Source organism: Chlorocebus sabaeus, chromosome 14 (assembly GCF_047675955.1).
Source record: "Chlorocebus sabaeus isolate Y175 chromosome 14, mChlSab1.0.hap1, whole genome shotgun sequence".
NCBI lineage: Eukaryota > Metazoa > Chordata > Mammalia > Primates > Cercopithecidae > Chlorocebus > Chlorocebus sabaeus.
In genome coordinates, this window is record NC_132917.1 from 63,502,978 (window position 1) to 63,515,458 (window position 12,481).

Genomic DNA, 12,481 nt, shown 5'->3' on the forward strand with positions numbered 1-12,481 from the left:
GTAACTCAAGCCCCACGCTCCAGTCCCTTCTCATATGTTTCCAAGGGCTGCCAGGGAATGTTCACACACTCTGGACTCCTTCCTACTCCCTACTTTTCTCTATCTGATTAGTGCTTCTCCAGGATGCTGGACCCTTTCTCCAGTTCTCTTTGTTCTAAAACTTGAATTCTCTAAGGCAATGAGTGTTAATCCAAATCTCATACTAAATTGTGATGATTGGCCGGGTGCAGTGGCTCAAGCCTGTAATCCCAGCACTTTGGGAGGCCGAGACGGGTGGATCACGAGGTCAGGAGATCGAGACCATCCTGGCTAATACAGTGAAACCCTGTCTCTACTAAAAAATACAAAAAACTAGCCAGGCGAGGTGGTGGGTGCCTGTAGTCCCAGCTACTTGGGAGGCTGAGGCAGGAGAATGGCGTAAACCCGGGAGGCGGAGCTTGCAGTGAGCCGAGATCTGGCCACTGCACTCCAGCCTGGGCGACAGAGCGAGACTCCGTCTCAAAATAAATAAATAAATAAATTGTGATGATTAACAAAAGCCTTTTAAAGGGTTTTGGTGGGTGGAATGGCAACAGATAGGTGGCCACTATACGGCAGAACAGGACACAAAGTGCGATGTCAGATATCTCTGCTCCTAGAGCCCACTGGCTACCTTCCTTTGTAGGAGTCCCTGGCTGTCCCTGGCCATCTCTCCCTCGCTGGAGTCATCTCTCACTCTCTCCTGCATCCCCTCTCCCACCACTCCCCAAGCCTCAAAACTGCAGCTTCAATGTTCCCAGAAAACTGGAGAAGACAACACAAAAAGATTCCACCAAAATAAACCAATTGTTTTACAATAACCAGCAGGAAAGTTTTAGCTCACATTGTTCTATACCTGTTTTTTCTGGATTAGGTTTTAGCATAACTAAAGAACCATTCAGAGTATTCCTAACCCAACCCCAATAGAACTGTCTACCCCAAAAGAAAATCCAGATCTGTACTTTTAGTAAAACAGGGTACTGACCAAAACTGTGAAATTATACTTTTTATTTATAATGTAAATATATATTCATGGGCAAGACACAAGACCAAGGTCTGTGCTTCCCTCCCATGCTGGCAATCCCACAAATGCGGTGAGAATAGGATGGTAGATTTATCACCCACCCCACTCCCTGCCCCCACTTTCCAGGGTAAACTGAAGACTTTGGTTCTTTCCTCTTCTGTTTCTACACGTCTTTCTCCCTCTCTCCCCTCCTCCTTTCTGTACACTCCTGTTTCTCTTCTAGGTTTATATCTTTTCTTATTTTATGGCAGATTCTAATAGGCAGGAATTAGATCTAAATCTGATTTTGGCATATCACCTATAAATTAGTGCTTGGTGTAATTTTAGGGACACTAAATTGCTTTCTAGAATAACCCTCCTTTCCCAGGAGAGAAAGCACAGGCTTTGGGAACTGCTGCCAGCATGCTTTTGGCTAGACCCTGGTCAACAGCACCGAGTTACACAAAACACTCCAAACTTAGCATTGCTAGGTAAACTTCTGCTGAATGCTTAGGTCAGTAACACATCTGTTCTTTTCTGATATGAAGTAGATAGTGATGTCCCAAGATCCATACTCAGGCAAAACATTAGGGAGAAAGAGTCATCATTAGCTTCTCTGAACTCTACCCATTTTCTTTAGAAATCCAGAAGGTAAAACTATGAAATCTGGCAGGATATAAATAGCAGCTAAAGTCTGCAGAGTACAAAGTAGTAAAATGTCTAAACACAACATGGATATGTGCTTAAATGCAATCTAAGCAACCTGATTCTTCTATAATGTCTAAGTTTTAGTTTAATTTAATTTAATTTAATTTTTTTGAGACAAAGTCTCACTCTGTCACCTAGGCTGGAGTGCAGTGGTGCAATTTTGGCTCACTGCAACCTCCGCCTCCTGGGTTCAAGTGATTCTTGTGCCTCAGCCTCCTGAGTAGATGGGACTACAGGCACACGCCACCATGCCCAGCTAATTTTTATATTTTTAGTAGAGATGGGGTTTTGCCATGATGGCCAGGCTGGTCTTGAACTCCTGACCTCAGGTGATCCACCTGTCTCAGCCTCTCAAAGTGCTAGGATTACAAGTGTGAGCAACCGTGCCCAGTCTAATTTTTAATTTAAAGAGTATATCTCTTGTTAGATACATTTAAAAAGCTCTTCTCTTGTTACATGCATTTTCTCAAAACCCCAGTGTTGTGCTTAAGCATTCTTGCTTGGTCAGGGCTGCTGCACTATACAACTCCAAGAAGCACCATTCGCATCATGGTCTGTGAATAGCAACCCCAGGAGTTGTCCAGTGCACAGCTTGCAGGACAGTACATGGAGCTCCTGGTTTGAGTCCTGGTCTGCTACTTACCAGCTGTGTGAACTCGGGGACGTTCTTTATTTTCTATAAGCCTCATATTCTTCAACTGTGGAAAGGGTGTGATAATGGTATCTCCCCTTAGGATTGCTGTGAGGATTAAATGAGGTAGTTAAGAATATGGTAATAATTGTTAGGTATTATTGACAAAAATAGCAAATAAGCTTCCCATTTCTCTGATATCTCAGCCACATAGAGCACAATCTGTAATGTTGATAAAATGGAACATTTGCATAGGGCAGGAGAGTTTTTCAAAGGCTCTAACATGATATAATTTTATGAATCTTGACTTCCAGAGAGCTCTTTCAAGGTGCCAGGCTTTTATATTACCAGGTCTTCCCTCAGTTCTGCTGCAGTCCTGGCATTGCTACATAGCCAGTGCTGTCTGGTATACTTTGGCTCTGGCTACACGGCCCCTTTTCCTCTGTTCTCCCAGCCCAGTGACTGCCCACCATAGAGAATTTATATGCATCTTGAACAGAGTTAGAACCTAAGGAAAGTGTGATCCTGGGATCTAGTGTAGGGAGGTACAAGTACCAGGACTAAGTACACTGGGAAAGGTGGCTTCTGGATTTTTAGATTTCTTGCCCTTGGATGCCAGGTCTGGGACCATGAGGGAAAATTATAGAGAGAGCAAAACAGCAATGCAGCAGGAAGATTATAGGAATGTGAGTGCCCAAGGGTGAGTGTGTGTAGAGGTAGAGTGGATATGGTATAAAAAACAGGGAAGAAGAGAGAAAATGAGATGGAGGAAAGTGGTGATGACAGCCAACAGTTACTGGAGACCATGTTCCCATCTGCCCTTTGTTAACTTGCCTCAAGGTCTGGGACCTGGTCAGAAATGGCATCTGAGGTTATTAATCACACTCACGTTTGGACCAAGTTAACATCGTAAATAACAAGGGTAGCAATCTCTTGTTACCTTGGGGTAGTGGGAGCACATCTAAGGCACAAATATGAAATGAAAGAGAGGCAAAAAGAAGTAGAAAAAAAACTAGAGAAAAGGAAAGGGAAAAGGGAAGGCTAAATAAAAAGTTCGGCTTTTGGAGAACCAGTAACATGCACAGTTGCCACTGCTACACATAAAGTATTGTGCAGAGAAAGGAATGAAAGAGGGGAATCCCACCACACAGTTCGAACCTTTAATTCTGTCCCTACTCAGGTTCAGCTTTGAGACTTTTAGAGAGACTAGAGTAATTCCTAGACTGCCCAGGAGGGTAGCTGGGGCCCTCTTTCTTCTGCTCTCATGATTCTCTCCTGTCTCAATGACTTCCATGAGTATGTGCTTACTAGACCTCCAACTACATAGAGTGTAATTGATTAAGGGTCCAGCTCCTGACTCTGAAATCCATCATCACATTTGTTCCCAGGCCATGCTTCCCATAGGCTGCTCCTAGCCGATGACAAAGTGTAGGAGGGATACTAACAGTCCCATATCTCAGAGGCACAGGAGTCTTCTGATGGCTACTTTGGCTTAGGGACTCCCAAACAGCCTAACTGAAGTTTTCTTAGACTCCAGCAGTGTAGGATGCTTCTACTCAACCTACCTTCTCTCTCTCCTTCACCTAGTGTCAGACTTCCTTCATTAGCTGATGCTCACCCAACCTTGTCTGGCTCCCTCTTCATTTTCTTTCACAAATGGTGAAAGAAATATAATCTTTGCATTTTTTTTTTTTGAGACGGAGTCCCACTCTGTCACCCAGGCTCTGGAGTGCAGTGGCGCAATCTCAGCTCACTGCAACCTCCACCTCCCAGGTTCAAGCAATTCTCATGCCTCAGCCTCCCTAGTAGCTGGGATTACAGGTGCATGCCACCATAACCCACCAATCTTTGCATATTTAATCCCAAATTGGAACCTACTTTTCAGACTAATATAATAACCAAGAACTAGCAGAAACATAAAATCCCAGCTCTCAATACTCATCATATACAATGCAAGGCCCTAAATCAGTGCTTGCTCAATTATACTAAGAGACCGTTACCATGCTCTGAGTGTGACGTAAACACTTCAGTGACTTGGCTAGTCACTCCCATGCTCAAATAAACCCAGTTTTCTGGCTTTGTCAGTGGGCGATCTCTCAGTCCATCTCTGTGGGGAGGTGGGATATCCATTTTTCCAGGTAAAAGGCTTGATTTTACTCCTCAAATCCCACTAGAAAGAAGTCAACTGTGGCATTAACATGTATGCTCTCTACATTATCGGGGGTCTAACCTAAGTAAGACATAGAGTACCTGCCCTCTAGTACTTTTTAGAGACCTTGACATTGAACTGCCCCATCAAAGAGAGGAAGCCTATTTGGAATGACACATGGGAGTCTTGTTTGTCCAGCCAATCCTGCAGATTCTAAAATTTATCATTAGATCTATCAGAAAGCTGAATACTTGTGCGGCTCATCTTGGATCAAAAAGAAAGAACTGAGTTTGGTCTAAGGCTATATCCTCGGTTTTGTTTTGTTTTCCTGAGAAGCATTACTTTAATGAGCTTATAATTACTATACAAATCAGAGGATGTGAACACAACACACACACATTTGGGGAAATTGTCATAGAAATATTTGCATAGAAAACATGCAAACTATAGTATTTTCCCTTGTTTAAATTTCCAACAATATAAACCTGTAAATAAGAAGACATTTTATTTTCTTGAGATACCAAGATTTTCTACTTTTTAAAATTGTGATAAAATATGTATAACCTAAAATTTGCCATTTTAACTGCTTTATTTTTTATTTTATTTTTATTTTTATTTTTTGAGATAGAGTCTCACTCCATTGTCCAGGCTGGAGGGCATTAGCATGATCCTAGCTCACTGAAGCCTTTATTCTATTTTATTTTGTTTTTTGAGATAGGGTCTCACTCTGTTGTCCAGGCTGAGGGCAGTAGCATGATCCTGGCTGACTGAAGCCTTCTGGATTCAAGCGATCCTCCTACCTCTGCCTCCTGAGTAGTTGGAACCATAGGCATGTGCTGCCATGCCAGGCTAATTTAAAACATTTTTTTTGTAGGTACAGGGTGGGGGTCTCCCTATGTTGCCCAGGTTGGTCTCTAACTCCTGGGCTCGAGTAATCCTTCTGCCTCAGTCTCCCAAGGTGCTGGGATTACAGGTGTGAGCCATTGCTCTTGGCCCATTTTAACCATTTTAAACTGTGCACTTCTTTACAAGGAGTAAATACAATAATAAATATGTGTTAATCAGCATAATACCTTAAGTGCATAAGGTACCTCAGTGCTTGATAAATGTACAGGTATGCAGATGTGTGTGGGTGGGAGTAGAGTACAGAGGAGATACCAAACCACTTAGACAATTGTGTCAAATGGACTCCTCTAAACAGAGGCCAAGGTGGGATTAGATATACAGGAGACTTATTGGGAAAATGCCTGTGAAGGATAAAGTGGTAGTGAGCTGAAGTAGGAATCATTTTCAGACCACAATATCAGCTTGACACATGTGAAAGGAGAGAGAGAAGGAAAGAAGATTGGGTAGGAAGAGTCTCAAATACTGCAGTTCTGAGCAAGTTTTGGCCAGGCTGATGGGAGTTTCTGAGCCAGAGCAGCCCATTAAAGGAATCCCCATCAGGCAGGAATGGCCTGATTTGAGTATCCCCACTGTGCCACCAGTCATTGGTGGGAGAGGCTGGAGACTATTGGTCAGCTACACTCTCCACAACAGGCTCTTCTAACAGGACACCTGAAAAGCACATCTCCATGCCCCTTCCCCATAATGACCTATCAAAAACCCATTACTCATTTATTGCATTTGCTGTGAGGATAAGAAACATTTCCATCATATGTCTGTACAATCTATAAAAAGTCTTATTTGAGAAAGTCTTCCTGAGCATCTCAACAAACTTGGTCCCTATAACAACTTCTTCCCCAAGTACAGGCAAAATTTCATAAAGGCTTGGTACTCTGCATGCCCATCTGAGGCGATCTTACCAAATGTCTTTCTAATTGTCCTTAGGGACCTGTTCCATTTTTCCAGTTCCAGTTGCTGTGGAATTTGCCTTTCTACCTAGTTCCTGCTGGATGTGAAGCTGGGTATGCTTTATTGGTTCCCAGTTCTGACTTTTCCGCATAATACTGCCATTGCTTCTGTATTTGTCTCATGTTCCCAAAGCCTCAGGCCAGCCCTGCCCTGTTCTTGATCCCAATTCTGGTTTCCAGGAACCAAACCCACATCAGAGTCCCAAGGCCACACTGGGCTTGGGAAAACAAATATTTTCTCCTCATGTATAAAAAAAAACAATGCAATTGATTTTACATATTTCCTCTTTCCTTTGGTTGCAACTTTAACAGGTTAAACTTTTTTTTTTTTTAATTTAAATAATTCCCAAAATTACTGTATAGACCTATGTAGAGTAATCAAAGCTTGCCACGGGTTTTTGGAAAATTTAACAAAGTGATTCAAAGTTTATCAGGTAGAATGAAAAAGGAACAAGAGTCAAAACATTCCTGAAAAAGAAAAGCTACAGAGGGGTAAAGCTAGAGGACATTATGCTAAGTGAAATAAGCCAGTCACAGCAGGATAAATACTGCATGATTCCACTTATATTAGGTATCTAAAATAGTCAGACTCATAAGAAGCAGAGAGTAGAATGATAATTTTGCTTGGGGCAGGGAGAAATAGGGAGTTGCTGTTCAATATGTATAAAGTTTCAGTTATGCAGGATGAATAAGTTCCAGAGATCTGCTGTGTAATATCGAGCCTATAGTTAACAATACTGTAGTCTATGTACCCTTAGGAACTTGTTAAGGGGTAGATCTCATGTTAAGTGTTCTTGACACTAAAAAAATAAAAAAAGAAAAGCAGTCAGTGGTTTAAAATTTGTACAACATATGTGTTATAAACAAATTCAATTTTTGACTCTCATTTTCTTTGATGCTGGAAAATACTAAATCTTCCCTCATATTTTAACTCAGTAAGTTTGGTTTAAAATGTAGTTCCTTGTAAGTAAATATCTAGTCCACCCTAAGATCTGAGAATACCCACCTTCTTGACAGGTATGTATGTGTGTGTGACCTAAGTTACCCTGGGGACATAGCAAATGTCCTGGCATGGGGCAGCAGCCTCTTGTTCTCATGCCAGCCTATGTCTACATGAGAGTATAACTGGTTCTCACCTGCCCTGGTCTTGGGGATCCTTTTGAACCCCATCCCAAACTTCCTTTTGTCATCTGGTTCTCTTACCACTTTTTTTTAACCTCCACTGGGAGCTCAGGAATTTTCAGCGCCTTCTGGAACTACCCAGGATTGTGAGACTCTGCCAAGTGCCTCTTAGGCCCATCTGCCTACACGCCTCCTTCAGTGGGGCTCTTCTACCACCCAGGCAGTGAGTTTCTCAGAATCCTGGCTGAACTCACTTAACTCTAGGCTTCCCTATGAGTTCTGCAGTCTCCTTGGCTGGGATTCCCTCAAAGCTCTCTGGATGTTTCTATGACACTCTCTCCATCTGGGCTTTATTTAACTCCAGGTGGGTGGCATGTATATAATGGAGCAGGTAAGGGGAATGGTTCTAAGGTAAAAAGTCTATGCTTTATTTGGTTCCTTCCAAAATATCCTCTAACTGCTGTTCAAGCTCTCTCATTTCCTTTCTTCAGGGGGTGCGGGGGTGGCAAGGGCGGAAAAATCTCCATTATGCGTTGTCATGCACTCCTTTCAACTCCAGTTTTATATAAATTATGCTTAGTCCTCCAAATTTGGCATTTTCTATTTAAATCTAGTGTGGAATGATAAGAAAATTGTTTTCTCTTTTAACAAATACTAAGTTTTGCAAATAAAAATGTTTTCAGCCTATTGTTTCAATCTGTTTAATAATTTGTTTAGGAATTCAGTTGCCATTTTGTCTTAAGAGCTAGCCGTCTTCCCCTTGAAGACCAAATATATGAAATAATATCGTTTATTTAAGTGTAATGTAGTGATAAAATGAATAGAAACTATAATTTAATATCAAAGCATTGCCAAATACAACACAGACAAATTTATGGTTTAGTTATACCAAGTATTAAAACCTTATGATTAGATACTCTATGACCAATTCTTCCTCATAGTTTACTATTACCTTCCCTTTAGTCTATACATTTTCTCTAGGACTAATCTTTTTTACTTTTACTTAGATATTATTCGATAGAGTTCTACCTTTGACAATAGCTGGCTAGGTTATTTTGGAGTAATCCTGGCATTGATAAGAATCACATAAAATGGATGTAATATAAAATCAACATCTGTTCAAAGACATCAGAAAGCCACTGAGAGAGTGAGAATTTACAGGGCCAAGAATCCAAAAGAAGAAAGCAGTTTACAGAGGGGAGCTGGGCATTTGGTCTCCATTTCTTTCAAGGCAATTGCTAATTCTGAGAGTGAAAGGTATCTAAGTGCATGAGAAGTTGAGCAGAACTTTTGGCAAGTTTCTTGAGCTAGAAAAAGCCCACAAAGGAGGAGCCTGGAAAACACCTCAGCCTTTTCTTTGGGACTTTTAAAGGCTATGCTGTAGAGTATAACAGTGAACCAGAAATAGACCAACCCTTATAGCAGTGGTTCTCAATCATGAATAAACATGAGAATTACCTACAAAGATTAAAAAATTTATCAATGTTCCATAGTTCAAAAAATCTCTACAAAATTATGCTGAGTGAAAAGAATCAAAAACAAAGGATACATATTACATGACTCCTTTTGTCTAACAATCATGGAACAATTACAGGAATGGAGAACAGATCAGTGGTTGCTAGGGGTTAGAAAAGAGAGAGGATGGGTGTGGCTATAAAGGAATAACACAGGGAGTGATGGTACAGTTGAGTATCTCATTTGTGGTGGTTTTTAGGGAGGCTACAGATGTGAAAAAATTGCATAGAGCTACACACACACACACACGTACACAAGTCCATGTTTAACTGGTAAAATCTGAATAGGCTCTATGGACTGTGCCAATGTTAGCTTTTTGGTGTTGACACTGTACTATAGTTGTATGAAATGTTTGCATTCAATGGGGTAAGCTTTAGGGAAGGCCTGGCTACATGAGCTTTTCAGTGCATTTTTTGTAACCTCCTGTGAATCCATAATTATTTCAAAAAATGTTTTTAAAAACTACTCTCCCCCAAAAAATCAATGCCTCATTCCAGATCAGTAGAGTCTGATCTCTGAAGTGGAGTCCAGGCACATGCATATTTTTGAAGCTTCCTGTGTAGTTCTAATGTGCATCCAGCATTGCGAATCACTGACTTACAGGGACTGAAGCCACTTTTAATAATTTTAATACTTGAATAGATTAAGTGTAGCACTGGGCCCATTCCCTCCAGAGCAAAAGTAAATCCTCTATGAAATAAGATAACATCACTCAGGATCACAAATTATCTCTTTGGTTTTTCATACTCAGTATACATCAAGACAAGACTTCATCCAAAACTAACAATAAAAACAGATAATAGAGACAGATCCACAGAAGATCCAGATACTGAAGTTATCAGCCAATGATTTAAAAATAACCATGCTTAAAATAGCTATACAAACAGAAAAACCACAAAGAAAAAAATTCAAAGCAGAAAAAAGTACAAAGAAAACCATGCCTATGCACGTGACAACAAAAGTACTAAAAATCAATGAGAAAAAAGTCTTAAAAGCAGCCACAGAATAAAAATATAAAGGAACAGCCCTAAGATTAAACTTACAGCTGAATTCCTAACAGAAATAGGAAAGTCAGAATAAATGCAGTGATATCTTCAAAATGCTAAAAGAAAATTACTACCGACCTCGAATTCTATGCCCAATGAAGATACCCCTCAAAAATGAAGTAAAATAAGAGCATTTTCAGACTACTATAAATTCACAGAATTTGTCAATAAAGGAAATACAAAAGAGTGTTCTCCGGCAGAAGGAAAACAATCCCAGATGAAACTTGGGAAAAGCAATGGATACGGTAAATATGTGGGTAAATCTACATGAATATTCCCTGTATATATTTTATTAAATATATTTTTGGTAGATGCTTCAAAATATTTGTTTATGTAACAACACTTCAAAAAAGTATTCTCATATAAGATATATAATCTTCATAATCTTTCTATAACAGGAAAGTCTGTGTATCATTTAGGAATGTGGGTTGCAAATATTTGAAAACTAAATAAAGCTTGAAAATAGGGGTTCACTTTTCTTATGTAACAAGAAATTAATGCAAATGCCAATCTATGGTATTTGCAGTTGCTGAATGTAATCAAGGACTTGGGCTTTTTCTTTTTGCTCCATTGTTCTCAGTTTGTTGGCTTTCAGTATTATGGTCAACAGATGGTTGTACATCCAGGCATCACAGTCTCATCCTAGGCAGGAAGAAAAGGGAAGAGCAAAAGCCTGCATCAGCTAGTTTGTTCTCCATTTAGGGGACAAACAGTACTTTCCCAAAACCACATATCAAACTTCTGCTCACATCCTCTTGGTCAGACTGTTTCACAGGGCACCTCCAGTTGCAAAAGAGGTGGGATAATTGATTAAGAATTGATTGATTTATCTTTCCAGCCTCTAATGTACAGGAAGGCAAAAGGGAATGGGGCAGGGAATTAATTTGAAGTAAGCCAGCCTACAGTACATGCATGGGGGATAAGGTCAACTAGCTCACTAAACATTGACTCTACCCTCCTTTTAGCGTACCTTTTTGTACTGCAGGGGCTAGGGAGCTAAAAATTACTTCTCCCAACTAGGTTCCTGTGTGATTTAGCTTTTGCTAATCAGATGCACTTGTGCAAGATTTGGGACCTGGAAGTGATGGGATGAAAGGAATTCTGCTATTTCTTTCGATTCTTTCTTCTGGCAGGCACAGTCAGGCAGAGAAGCACTGGCTTTTTCTGTGCCAGCATTTCAGTGGCAAGTCGCTAGCTTCATGGGTAAGGATGTGCCTGATGTAGAGCATGCACATCTAAGAGAGTCAGCATAGTTCTAGAGCTAGCAGTAGTGGCGGTGGTGGCAGCAGCTACCTGATCCCTGGTACATGCTTCTGAAGCCAACAGTTCCAATTATGGTGGCAGAAATGATATCTCTGGTGGTTACTTCTGCAGGGTCATTCTGGGAGTTATTTTTGAAGACCTAGCCTGGAGCTTGCCCCTACCTAAAATGTTGTAAATTTCTAATCCCATGCATTAAATAAATACCTTTGCTTAAAATAGCTAGTTTATGTTTCTGCAGTTGACTCTGGCTTTTATTATCTGCCTCAATTCATCTCTTTAGGTTCCCAGTACCCCTACTCAATCTTTTCATCAAATATATACTTGGTTTAGAAGGAGTTATTCCTTCCCTCAGGTTAAACTCAATTCTTGCAATCAGCTTGAGTGATTTTTATTCCTGTCAAGTTCCTATATGGGGTCCCCATGGAGTCATGGAATTAATCTGCCTTCTACATTCTCGGTGTACAGTGTGTGGAGAAGTAGAACGACTACACTATGAACATGACAGACAGAGCTGTCAGTGGTCATGGCACATGCAGAATCCTGCTGGGCAGGAGTGGTGAGTACTCTATGCTGACAGTGGAGTCACTTCCTTGGTTGAGCCACCTGTCTGTCAGTCCTGGTTCTGCTCTATGGGAGAATCTTCTCATTATCCCCCAAAGCCACATCTTATGAATATTTGGTCAGTGGAGAGCATTCCATTCCTATACAGATTTTATAAACTATCTCCTTTTGAGGTGGATTAAGGAGCCTGAAGGCTGAGTAGTTAGCAACTGGCTGACAGCAAGCGAGGCCAGCATGTGTTTGCAGCTTCCACGAACCTCCTTAGTAGGTTTCTAGTTAGTTGGATTCTTGTAGATCCCAGATATGAGTAGCCATAGTCAGAAGCTTACTTTTAAATAGACTTTAAGCCTGAAGCTTTTCTTTTTTTTTCCTGCAGGCCTGAGTTCTCTGTTCTCTCTGTCCCTAAGCTTCATGGCCACTGCATGGGGCACTTTGAATCAATAGCCCTCTATGGAAAGATACCACCTTTACTCAGTTTTTTCCCCTAGGGACTAGCCTCTCGTTCTGCTCACTGCTAGAGAGCTTTTAAGGGAAAACACTTGAGAAAGGCCTAAAGCCCCTGCTACAAGGTTCTAAACTGTAACATTTGTAGGCAATTTAGAGTGTAGGCAA